Here is a 14,669-nt window from a genome sequence, read left to right on the forward strand (position 1 = left end):
CAGTAATCTAATTAAAACACATATGGGCCAAATTATTTTAAAAGACATATTCTAACTAAAACATATGGATTTACTATGCATATAAAATATGAAATTATATCATAAAGGGTTTTTTTTGAAAAATACCCTAATTTAGAAATATTTTAACAAAAATATGTTATTTTTATAAAACTTTTTGCAAACATATCATCGTTTAAAAAATATTTACAAAAAAATATTTGCAACTTTGCAACTATATTTGCAACAAAAATAAACCTCTATCAACCATAATTGTAACTTTAAAAATTAATAATTAAATATTTTTAATTGTAGAATACATTGCTTAAACAAGTTGTATTGAGTAAATCAAATACAATTTTAAATATAATCAAAAGTGACGTTAACTATCTTCCGGAAAATAAAAGAAAAGTTGCCTTTAGTTAATTTTGGTTGCAAAAGATATTTTTTACACAAATTTTCAAAAAAATTCTCTAGAAAATAGTATTTTTCAATTAAGCATACAGGAGAGAACGTTCATCCCAATCTATATATTATAAATTGTTGGATAACCCTTTCCTAAGGTTTGGTATCCATATTTTGGTTCGGATATGATTTTTAACTTTAATTTGACCCGGACTATCCATTTTTAGGTTTGGTATCCATATTAAGTTTATAAAAAATCCATGATCCATGTATTTATTATGACTCATTTTAATTATAGAAACTTTGCAATACAATTTTAAATATGAATTGTGTTAGTTATGCTAAGTTTTTAATACAAATTTGAAGTAATGTTTAAATTTTAATAGATCTATTTATAGAAATAATCTCATAAAATATATAACATAAAAATAACATATGTAACGAAAGTAATTCTTAAATAAATTTATCATAATATGCAGATGCAAAAACACTTATTATATAGATAATTTAATCTTTCATAATCATATTATTCAATTTGAATTATAAATTTATTTATTTATTTTATTAAATAATTTTTGAGATCCCCGCGTAGCACGGGCTATAAACTAGTAGTGAATAAGTAAGGCGACACTGGGTCACCTTGCCTCAGTTCTTTGGCTCCCTGAAAATAACCTTGTAGAGCACCATTTACTTTCACTAGAAAATCGAGTTGGCGAGATGCAAGCATAAATCCAACTCATGAATTTTGGAGGGAACTAGAGCTGCTTAAGAGCTGCCATAATGAAGTTCCAGCTAATTGAATCGAAAGCTTTGTGGAGATCAATTTTTAGAGCACATTTAGAGACTCCGGTTTCATGGTTATACCCTCTAAACAATTCTTGAGCCAACAATATATTATCAGAAATAGAGCGGCCAGGGATGAAGGCAGATTGAGAGGTGGCCACAATATGAGGCATTATAACTTTCATTCGATTGGCTATAATTTTGGCAATGCATTTATAGATAATTGAGCACAAAGAGATATGTCTAAAATCTTTCATGTTAATAGGAGTGCTGACCTTGGGAATCAAAGCTATGGATGTTGAGTTTACACCCGGGTGCATGACAGAGGTTTCAATAAAATGCTTAACAGCTTGACAGAAATCTGGGCCGATTACCTCCTAAGTAGCAATATAAAACTCTGATGTGAAACTGTCAGGACCTGTCAACTTGTTTTTCTTCATTATTTTGAGAGTAGCCAAGATGAGATCATTGGTAACAGGTTGCTCCAGTGCCAAAGCTTGGGCTTCTGTTAAGCGTATAACACTCCAAATGCTCAAAATCACTGTAAACGACCGAGGAGTGATGGCCTATAGAATTCATAAAAAATTCATAGCAATATACGAGATAGCCTTTTGACCAAAAACAACAATGTCAAGAAATCCAAGGAGCTCTATCATGTAGTGAAAAAATTGAAACGGCTTAGAAATCCTATCCAATACCATAGGCACTGTAAGAAGAAGAGGATTATGATCCATGATTCCTCTTGACTTTATTAGGACCAGACCTTCAGTATTAGTGGAAAACCAGAGATTATTGCAATCATTCGATCAAGACGTTTAGAAATAGGAGTTCTAAGTCTTTTGTTGGTCCAACTAAACAATGGACCAGCTAAAGAGATATGACAAAGACCAGCTGTAGAAAGACAGTCCCAGAACTCCTGCATGTCTGTAGTCCAGTGCTCATGCCCACCAGAAATTTCATCCAAGCTAGAAACACAAATAAAATCCCCTGAGACGCACCAAGATGCCGATATGCTAGCACTGAGGTCACTGAGAGCAATCAACCCATTCCAAAGGGAAGTTCATTGGCGAGGTTTATTGTAGGCATAGATAAAGGTGGCCATGAAGTGTATTTGTTTTTCCATAAAAGTCACAAAACAGATGATTTGTTTTTTCCTTTTCTTGCTAGGAGAAGTTAGAGTTTTCAAAAGTTCGCATTGTTCCTCCTCTGTAATGTTGTGACGAGCTTCAAAAGAGTTGGTGTTTTTCATCATTGTTATCATGCTGAGACCCTGAAACTGCTGTTGTTGGTCCTGCTGCACAGCAATAGGAGTACTAGTGGCTCCTGAGGCCACATTCTTATTTTTATCAGTTTATATTGACTAACTTTTATCAAAGATTTTAAGTTACTTTTATATTATCTTAAAAAATTGAAAATTATCCATATTAAATTTGATTAAAAATTATTTCCAGTGATATGTTTTATTATTTTATGAAAAACTGAAAATTATATATCAAAGTAGATTAAAAATTATTTTCAATAATAATATATATCAATTAATAAAATATGTAATAAATTTTGGTTTAAATTTTGATATTTTTTTATGAAAAAATGACCAAATACACCACTTTTCACCTTCAAGTGCCCAAAAATGCCCATAGCTGCGCCGCGGGACTGCCTTCTTTACCACATGAATCGCATTTCTATCATGCGTATTCTTTTTTTAAAAAAATTAACAAAGGATACGCATGTCAGACATGCGTATCGTAGCAGTTGATACGCAGGTCTGACATGCGTATCCTTTGTAATTTTTTTTAAAAACATGGTACGCATGATACAGATGCGTACATCAGTCGGTATGTTTGGGCAGTTTACCCGTATGTGGGTATTTTGGGGCACCATACCCCCCAAATGATGGCTTATTTTGGGTTTTCACCCTTTTTTTATCACACTTACATGTGCTGTGTCGAGAACAAAGCACTGGTATATGTATACACTATACACGTGTTGTAAATAGAATGATGATAGTGGATTTAGAGATGTTCAAAAAATATGAAACCCAAAATCCGATCCGGAAAAAAAACCCGAAAAATCCGATTCGTAAAAAAGCCCAGACTTGCTTCGGCCGACCCGCTGGCCTTAATGGGCCTACCTTTTTTCTCGAAAATCCGGCCCAACCCAGAATCCGAAAAAATCCGGATAAAGCCTGGATTTAACAAAACCCCGGACAAAAACCCAGGTTTTTTGAAAAGTCCGATTAAAAAAAAAACGAATTTTTATATAAAATTTGAAAATATACACATTTTTTATATAATTTTTAAAATATTATATATAATATTAAAAGCAATTAAGGTAATATGATTTTTATATCTTATATTAAAAAAAAATCGGTGTTTAAAATAATCTATCTAATATATCAAGGTATTATTTTCTCCGGTATTTAAACTGCTCATAATTCGAGTTATAAAATATTAAAATATTTTAATATATAAATAAAAAGTCCGGATAAAGCCCGGCCCGCGGGCCTAAAACGGGTCTTATATTTCTTAGGAAGTCGGCCCGACCCGATTTTTTAAAAAGGACCGGTCCGATTCGTTTTAAAAAAAAAACGGGATTTTTAAAGCCCAAATAAAACCCCGGTCAATGGGCTTTTTGTGCAACTCTATGTGGATTAATGGGGTATTAGGGGTGCTGTTGTGGGTGAAACAGGGGTGACTTACCTGTGCGGTCTTAAGGGTCATTGGTTCATCTTAATCTCTTGATCCTTCTTACATCATTGTCCTTGGCTTAGTGTCATGCTTTTTTATTTGACATGAATGATGTTACACTGGTGTACTCTATTTGCTTGTTTTAATTATTGTAATGAAGCCATTTTCCCATTTACTTATTTTATATTAATAAATGAATATAATCTTTTAGGATTTAAATGTTGTCATATGATATCTTACAGGTTCTAAAGGAAGTTTTTTTAATATTATTCAATGTGTTATCATCGGTGATTTTAATTTTAACTATTAATATTATAGAAACTAATTATTTATACCTATATTAAATTAAAAAAAAACTACTAATAATGACTGTTTATGCTTTATATTAATAATTTCTAAAATAATAATTAACTTACAATGTAAAAATATAAAATTATCATTATTTAGAAATTTAAATAATTTTATGTAGCAAATGATATTATTCATTTAGAATGCAGATTTTTTTAATTATTCAGAAATTTTAATGATTCAGAAATTTTTATCAAATTTATCAAATGACCCCTTAGTCTCCGGGTCCGTCTCCCTTTCATTCTTATCATAATACTAAAATCATTTATACTTTTGATGGAAAATTACCATAGAACACGACTCACGAGGGTGATCTCATAAGCATGAAAGCCTTTTCTAAAATTATTATTTATATTTTTTATTAGTTTATAATTACTATTTATAAAAAAAAAATAGTTATGAATATTTTGTTTCTTAACTCTTCTACAATTTTCTTATAAAATATAAAAATTAAAATAGTAATAAAAATATTTTTGAATATGAACTTTTATACGATTTTTTTACCATTGAAACTCTTGATTCTGACCCAGTGTTTACTAAACCGCGTTTCGCAGCGATTTTATAAATCTTGGATTTTAGCGTCCTACTTCTAACATGCATAATTTATTTGATATGCGTGTTTATGATCATATTGAATGATAAATGAGTTAATTGTACTTTACATCCCCAACTGTTATGGATTAAAAAACAAATATATAATTACTGTATTTATTACTAAGGAACGTGAGCTTCAAGACTCGATTTGACTGCTCTTGTGTTTCGTGACTCAATCTGTCTTAACAAGATGCCTACGTACCTTGCTGATTGCCAAGGATCAAGTCAAAAAACGTAGTTCTGATTCGTGGGTGAGGCCCCTTATATAGATGTGGGAGTCCTTGAATTGGACTTGGTATAGGATACTTGGTGGTCAAGTCTCTGAATTAGGATAGACTTAGGAGTCCTAGGAAGTAGGAAGCTGATTCCTTATCCCATGAGGTTCCTTGGAGGCCAATCTACAAGGATTTATATCCCCACTAGGACTTATCTTAATAGCTGTTTTTCTCCCTTATTTATTAATTACAAATTAATAAATAATCAGGGCTTTGGGCCTTCTTTGTTCCATCAGGACTGATCTGGTCCATCAGGCCTGATCAACGCGTTAACCTTTCTGGTCTGAATATCATACATCTTCTTATTGGGCCTAGCAGCCCACACCTTGTATAATCAATTTAATATTTAATTACACAATCAGGATTTATTTATCCCTATCATTTGCCCCCCAACTTTTGGGAGGCATTGACTATGTTTCGCAGAAGTTAATCCATTCGTTCCTTTACAGGGTTTCGTTTTTGCGTAAAGTGTGGAGCGACCTACACATTTACAACGATTTACTTTTATTCCTTTTATTCAGGAAAATCTAATTTTCAGGAATTTTTTTCTTAATCCTGGGATTTTTTCCTTAATTTCTAGGTTTTTTCCCTAATTTCTGGGATTTATCCTTATTTTTTTGGATTTTTCCCTTAATTTTCTGGATTTTTCCCTTAATTTCTGGATTTTTTTCCTAATTTCTGGGATTTATCCTTATTTTCTGGATTTATTCCTTATTTCTGAAAATATTTCAAAAATATTTTAAGGAATTTCCTCAATTTTTTTCAGGAATTTTCTTCTTTCTTTTTCCTTTTTTTTCTCTCTTCTTTTTTTTTTATATAGATTTCGACCAGGATCCTGGTCGAATTACCCCTCAATATGCCTTGGTCGACAGGATTTCGAGCAGGGCTCATTCGATCAGGAATCCTGGTCGAATTTCGGCCAGGATTCCCCCCCCCCTTTTTTAATATTTCTACCAGGAATTTTTCGATTAGGATTTTCTTCCCTTTCGGTCAGGATTCTTTTTTTTTACCGAATTAACCATCTTTTGTTGCCCAGGTCGATGAAAATTCGGGCAGGGCTCATTCTACCAGGATTTTTTTTGTTTCCTGGTCGACAGGGTCAAGAAGCAAGTTCAAAACTAGTCTGGCATTTTGGTCGAAGAACAATCATTTTTCGACCAAGAATTTGGTCAAATCCTTTCGCCGAATTAATTCTTGGTCGAAATGATTGTTCTTCGACCAAAATGCCAGACTAGTTTTTGAACTTGCTTCTTGACCCTGTCGACCAGGAAACAAAATAAAATCCTGGTAGAATGAGCCCTGCCCGAATTTTCATCGACCTGGGCAACAAAAGATGGTTAATTCGGTAAAAAAAAGAATCCTGACCGAAAGGGAAGAAAATCCTAATCGAAAAATTCCTGGTAGAAATATTAAAAAAGGGGGGGGGAATCCTGGCCGAAATTCGACCAGGATTCCTGATCGAATGAGCCCTGCTCGAAATCCTGTCGACCAAGGCATATTGAGGGGTAATTCGACCAGGATCCTGGTCGAAATCTATATAAAAAAAAGAAGAGAGAAAAAAAAAGGAAAAAGAAAGAAGAAAATTCCTGAAAAAATTGAGGAAATTCCTTAAAATATTTTTGAAATATTTTCAGAAATAAGGAATAAATCCAGAAAATAAGGATAAATCCCAGAAATTAGGAAAAAAATCCAGAAATTAAGGGAAAAATCCAGAAAATTAAGGGAAAAATCCAAAAAAAAGGATAAATCCCAGAAATTAGGGAAAAACCTAGAAATTAAGGAAAAATCCCAGGATTAAGAAAAAAAATTCCTGAAAATTAAGATTATTCCTGAATAAAAGGAATAAAAGTAAATCGTTGTAAATGTGTAGGTCGCTCCACACTTTACGCAAAAACGAAACCCTGTAAGGAACGAATGGACTTAACTTCTGCGAAACATAGTCAATGCCTCCCAAAAGTTGGGGGGCAAATGATAGGGATAAATAAATCCTGATTGTGTAATTAAATATTAAATTGATTATACAAGGTGTGGGCTGCTAGGCCCAATAAGAAGATGTATGATATTCAGACCAGAAAGGTTAACGCGTTGATCAGGCCTGATGGACCAGATCAGTCCTGATGGAACAAAGAAGGCCCAAAGCCCTGATTATTTATTAATTTCGTAATTAATAAATAAGGGAGAAAAACAGCTATTAAGATAAGTCCTAGGGGATATAAATCCTTGTAGATTGGCCTCCAAGGAACCTCATGGGATAAGGAATCAGCTTCCTACTTCCTAGGACTCCTAAGTCTATCCTAATTCAGAGACTTGACCACCAAGTATCCTATACCAAGTCCAATTCAAGGACTCCCACATCTATATAAGGGGCCTCACCCCACGAATCAGAACTACGTTTTTTGACTTGATCCTTGGCAATCACAAGGTACGTAGGCATCTTGTTAAGACAGATTGAGTCACGAAACACAAGAGCAGTCAAATCGAGTCTTGAAGCTCACGTTCCTTAGTAATAAATACAGTAATTATATATTTGTTTTTAATCCATAACAGTTGGGGATGTAAAGTACAATTAACTCATTTATCATTCAATATGATCATAAACACGCATATCAAATAAATTATGCATGTTAGAAGTAGGACGCTAAAATCCAAGATTTATAAAATCGCTGCGAAACGCGGTTTAGTAACACTGGGTCAGAATCAAGAGTTTCAATGGTAAAAAAATCGTATAAAAGTTCATATTCAAAAATTTTTATTACTATTTTAATTTTTTATATTTTATAAGAAAATTGTAGAAGAGTTAAGAAACAAAATTCATAACTATTTTATTTTTTTATAAATAGTAATTATAAACTAATAAAAAATTATAAATAATAATTTTAGAAAAGGCTTTCATGCTTATGAGATCACCCTCGTGAGTCGTGTTCTATGGTAATTTTCCATCAAAAGTATAAATGATTTTTAGTATTATGATAGAATGAAGGGAGACGGACCCGGAGACTAAGGGGTCATTTGATAAATTTGAATAAAAATTTCTGAATCATTAAAATTTCTGAATAATTAAAAAAATCTGCATTCTAAATGAATAATATCATTTGCTACATAAAATTATTTAAATTTCTAAATGATAATTTTATATTTTTAATTGTAAGTTAATTTATTATTTTAGAAATTATTAATATAAAGCATAATACAAGTCATTAGTAGTAGTTTTTTTTTTTAATTTAATATAGGTTATAAATAATTAGTTTCTATAATAATTAATATTTAAAATTAAAATCACCGATGATAACACATTGAATAATATTAAAAAACTTCCTTTAGAAACCTGTAAGATTATCCTTGACAAAATTTAAATCCTAAAGATTATATTCATTTTATTTAATATAAAATAAAGTAAAATGGGAAAATGGCTTCATTAAAATAATTAAAACAAGCAAATAGAGTACAGTGGTAACATCATTCATGTCAAATAAAAAAGCATGACACTAAACCAAGACAATGATGTTAAGAAGGATCAAGATTTAAGATGAAACCAAATGACCCTTAAGACCGCACAGGTAAGTCACCCCTGTTCACCCAACAACAGCACCCCTAATAACCCATTAATCCACATAGAGTTGCACAAAACCCATTGGACCGGGTTTTATTTGGGCTTTAAAAATCCCGTTTTTTTTTTAAAACGAATCGGACCGGTCTTTTTTAAAAATCGGGTCGGGCCGACTTCCTAAGAAATATAAGACCCGTTTTTAGGCCCGCGGGCCGGGCTTTATCCGGACTTTTTTTATATATTTAAAATTATTTTAATATTTTATAACTCGAATTATGAGCAGTTTAAATACCGGAGAAAATAATACCTTGATATATTAGATAGATTATTTTAAACACCGATTTTTTTTAATATAAGATATAAAAATCATATATACCTTAATTGCTTTTAATATTATAATATAATATTTTAAAAATTATAAAAATATTGTATATTTCAAATTTTATATAAAAAATTCGTTTTTTAATCGACTTTTCAAAAAACCTGGGTTTTTGTCCGGGTTTTGTTAAATCCAGGCTTTTATCCGGATTTTTCGGATTTCTGGTTGGGCCGGATTTTCGAGAAAAAAGGAGGCCCATTTAAGGCCAGCGGGTCGGGCCGAAGCAGTCTGGGCTTTTTTACGAATCGGATTTTTCGGGTTTTTTTCCGGATCGGATTTTGGGTTTCATTTTTTGAACATCTCTAAATCCACTATCATCATTCTTATTACAAACACAGTGTATAGTGTATACATATACCAGTGCTTTGTTCTCGACACAGCACAGTAAGTGTGATAAAAAAAGGGTGAAAACCAAAATAGCCATCATTTGGGGGTCTGGTGCCCAAAATACCCACATACGGGTAAACTGCCCAAAATACCGACTGAGTACGCATCTGTATCATGCGTACCATGTTTTTAAAAAAAATTACAAAGGATACGCATGTCAGACATGCGTATCAACTGCTACGATACGCATGTCTGACATGCGTATCCTTTGTTAATTTTTTTAAAAAAAGAATACGCATGATAGAAATGCGTATTCAGTTGGTAAAGAAGGCAGTCCGCGCGCATCTGGGCATTTTGGGCACTTGAAGGTGAAAAGTTGTATTTTGGTCATTTTTCATAAAAAATATCAAAATTTAACCAAAATTTATTATATTTATTAATTGATATATATTATTATTGAAAATAATTTTTAATCTACTTTGATATATAATTTTCAGTTTTTCATAAAATAATAAAACATATCACTGGAAATAATTTTTAATCAAATTTAATATGAAATTTTCAATTTTTTAAGATAATATAAAAGTAACTTAAAATCTTTGATAAAAAGTTAGTCAATATAAACTGATAAAAATAAGAATGTGGCCTCAGGAGCCACTAGTACTCCTATTGCTGTGCAGCAGGACCAACAACAGCATTTCAGGGTCTCAGCATGATAACAATGATGAAAACACCAACTCTTTTGAAGCTCGTCACAACATTACAGAGGAGGAACATGCGAACTTTTGAAAACTCTAACTTCTCCTAGCAAGAAAAGGAAAAACAAATCATCTGTTTTGTGACTTTTATGGAAAAACAAATACACTTCATGGCCACCTTTATCTATGCCTACAATAAACCTCGCCAATGAACTTCCCTTTGGAATGGGTTGATTGCTCTCAGTGACCTCAGTGCTAGCATATCGGCATCTTGGTGCGTCTCAGGGGATTTTATTTGTGTTTCTAGCTTGGATGAAATTTCTGGTGGGCATGAGCACTGGACTACAGACATGCAGGAGTTCTGGGACTGTCTTTCTACAGCTGGTCTTTGTCATATCTCTTTAGCTGGTCCATTGTTTAGTTGGACCAACAAAAGACTTAGAACTCCTATTTCTAAACGTCTTGATCGAATGATTGCAATAATCTCTGGTTTTCCACTAATACTGAAGGTCTGGTCCTAATAAAGTCAAGAGGAATCATGGATCATAATCCTCTTCTTCTTACAGTGCCTATGGTATTGGATAGGATTTCTAAGCCGTTTCAATTTTTTCACTACATGATAGAGCTCCTTGATTTCTTGACATTGTTGTTTTTGGTCAAAGGCTATCTCGTATATTGCTATGAATTTTTTTATGATTCTATAGGCCATCACTCCTCGGTCGTTTACAGTGATTTTGAGCATTTGGAGTGTTATACCTTAACAGAAGCCCAAGCTTTGGCACTGGAGCAACCTGTTACCAATGATCTCATCTTGGCTACTCTCAAAATAATGAAGAAAAACAATTGACAGGTCCTGACAGTTTCACATCAGAGTTTTATATTGCTACTTAGGAGGTAATCGGCCCAGATTTCTGTCAAGCTGTTAAGCATTTTATTGAAACCTCTGTCATGCACCCGGGTGTAAACTCAACATCCATATCTTTGATTCCCAAGGTCAGCACTCCTATTAACATGAAAGATTTTAGACATATCTCTTTGTGCTCATTATCTATAAATGCATTGCCAAAATTATAGCCATCGAATGAAAGTTATAATGCCTCATATTGTGGCCACTCTCAATCTGCCTTCATCCCTGGCCGCTCTATTTCTGATAATATATTGTTGGCTCAAGAATTGTTTAGAGGGTATACCATGAAACCGGAGTCTCTAAATGGTGCTCTAAAAATTGATCTCCACAAAGCTTTCGATTCAATTAGCTGGAACTTTCATTATGGCAGCTCTTAAGCAGCTCTAGTTCCCTCCAAATTCATGAGTTGGATTTATGCTTGCATCTCGCCAACTCGATTTTCTAGTGAAAGTAAATGGTGCTCTACAAGGTTATTTTCAGGGAGCCAAAGAACTGAGGCAAGGTGACCCAGTGTCGCCTTACTTATTCACTACTAGTTTATAGCCCGTGCTACGCGGGGATCTCAAAATTATTTAATAAAATAAATAAATAATTTATAATTCAAATTGAATAATATGATTATGAAGATTAAATTATCTATATAATAAGTGTTTTGCATCTGCATATTATGATAATTTATTTAAGAATTACTTTCGTTACATATGTTATTTTTATGTTATATATTTTATGAGATTATTTCTATAATATCTATTAAATTTAACATTACTTCAAATTTGTATTAAAAACTTAGCATAACTAACACAATTCATATTTAAAATGTATTGCAAAGTTTCTATAATTAAATGAGTCATAATAAATACATGGATCCATGGATTTTTTATAAACTAATATGGATACCAAACCTAAAAATGGATAGTCAGGGTCAAATTAAAGTTAAAATCATATCCGAACCAAATCATGGATACCAAACCTTAGGAAAAGGGTTATCCAACAATTTATAATATATAGATTGGATGAACGTTCTCTCCTGTATGCTAATTGAAAAATACTATTTTCTAGAGAATTTTTTTTTGAAAATTGTGTAAAAAATATCTTTGCAACCAAAATTAACTAAAGCAACTTTTCTTTTATTTTTCCGGAAGATAGGTAACGTCACTTTTGATTATATTTTAAAATTGTATTTGATTTACTCAATACACTTGTTTACGCATGTATTCTACAATTAAAAATATTTATTATTAATTTGAAGTTACAATTATGGTTGATAGAGGTTTATTTTGTTGCAAATATAGTTGCCAAAGTTGCAAATATTTTTTTGTAAATATTTTTTAAACGATGATATGTTTGCAAAAGTTTTATAAAATAACATATTTTTGTTAAAATATTCTAAATTAGGGTATTTTTCAAAAAAACCCTTTATGATATAATTTCATATTTTATATGCATAGTAATCCATATGTTTTAGTTAGAATATGTCTTTTAAAATAATTTGGCCCATAGTGTTTTAATTAGATTACTGAGAGGTAAATACTTTTTATTTTTAGGTTTTGGTAATTTATCAACTAAAAGTGAAAATTAAATTAGATATTAAGACGCTTAAAACTTCATTAGAGTTTGACGTGGGCACTTTCCAAAATCAAGTCGAACTAAGTACTTTGAATAAACCGAATATTTATAGAAATCCTTTTAGACATGACTGAGGTAGATATATCAAATTAAGGATATATTCTATACTAGGTTGTTTGTGTCAAATAAACAAAGGCAACGGTTAATGGTATAAAACCCGAGAATTTTCAAACGTCGATTTTACGAGCCAAAATTGTCATTATTTCAATCATGTCATACTTACATGTTTTACTCTCAAATATATTGAATATATTTATTGAATATTTATATTCAATTAATAGTGCCAAATTTTATGCTGTTAGATAAAAGATTGATTTTATTTCCAAATACCCATAAATCCTTATTTTTTCGGGTAAAACTATTTTTAATTCAAACTAAATTTGTTATCGGACCTTATAGTCATTATTTCATAAAACATATTATGTTTGAATATATCCAAATCAAAACTTTTGTCTAACTCGTCGGTCGTCGGTAAAGACAAACAAATATTTTGGTCGCTCCTAAAGGTTATTTCAACATTCAAAAAATTTAAACATATTTCTCTGAATATTTTAGACTCGAACTTAGAATTTGTCATTCGTATCTTGCTTTCAACCATTTAGATTTGTTTTGCAAATTTTAATTACTTTTTTTCGAGACCCCCTAAAATTGTTCCCCAAATTTGTAAAACAAACTCAATTTACCAATATCGATAAATGATCATCTTTTAAAAGAAATTTTTTTAAAAATTGTTGAAGTAAAATATTTGCACAATAACGACAGAAATTGATACATAACTAACAATAGCTATTGAGCCATTTAATTACACAAACTTATCAAACATGAATAAAATATCAACATATATATTCCTTCATTATCAAAAAACTCACACAAATACTCAAATAATAATAATAATAATAATAACTATTATTATAGTAATAATAATATAAATTTTATAAATCCGGGATATTACATCTTTTATCCGCATGAAACCGTTCTAACCTCTGATCATGCGTTGTTGTACTTATTAGCTGATGCTCGTATGTAAATTGTCCTCTATATGAGAGTCCCAACACATCTTCCTCTGTGATTTCTATTTCTCTACGTTTAAGCCTCAAATAACACTGTTATGGTCGAAAATTTGAAAGATGTTATATGAAAGTTTTGATGGAAAAAACTCCAAACAAAATCTTATAGATGTTAAAATCCAGAATTCTCACATTTGACCTTTTTCTCTTTGGTTCATGATTTTCGCATTCAGTATTATCATGTTTCAAATAATGAAGTTAACTTGTTACCATGCTTTAAATATAAAAAATGTTAAAGAAGCAAACCACAAAATTATATTAAGGAGAAAACATGTTCTGCCTAATCAGGAACTAAAAGTTTGAGAGTAAATCAACTATTGTGCAAGACATTCTGTACTAACAAGACAGTCATCTTCAAAACCCTAAGGATAAGTTGTTTGATAATCTAATTTTGTATTATGTAATTATATTTCTTGAGTCTGTAAAAATGTTAAGTAGATTAACTGGAAGATTTTTCAGTGAACAACCATCAAGCTAAAGAATAAACTCTAGAAGAAGAAGATCAAAATGCTGATCATACCTCAGAGAGAAGTGTAGCAACTGGGAGTTAAATAATGTTATTCTATAACAAATGCTCTAAGTCAGATATCGACCAGACATAGATCAAGGGATATCGAGAAGTATGAGTAGAGAAGTCAATAAAATAGAACTTGTAGAGAAGTCTCATGAGATATCGACAAGTCAACCTTATTTATATTACAATGTACGAAATCCCAATTTATTTATCTTACAACTGAAAATAAAATAGGCTTACAAACTTTTAACTCAACCAATACACACATCTGCTAGCTTATTTCATTTCAACCTGGAAACCTAACTCGCACACTTGTCAGGGGATCCTCGCTACCACCAGTTTCCTTTTTAACTAGAAAAGAACATAAAAGATGTGCAAGGGTGAGCTAACTAGCTCATCAAGTCACAGTGACAATACTGAGATTAAACAATGATCAATTGAAATGATATAGGACATCAAATTCCTTGATAAGTAATGATTAGAATTGGATATTCACTTTTATTTTAAAACCAAGA

This window comes from Apium graveolens, unplaced genomic scaffold (assembly GCF_009905375.1).
Source record: "Apium graveolens cultivar Ventura unplaced genomic scaffold, ASM990537v1 ctg8518, whole genome shotgun sequence".
In the NCBI taxonomy this organism is placed as follows: Eukaryota; Viridiplantae; Streptophyta; class Magnoliopsida; order Apiales; family Apiaceae; genus Apium; species Apium graveolens.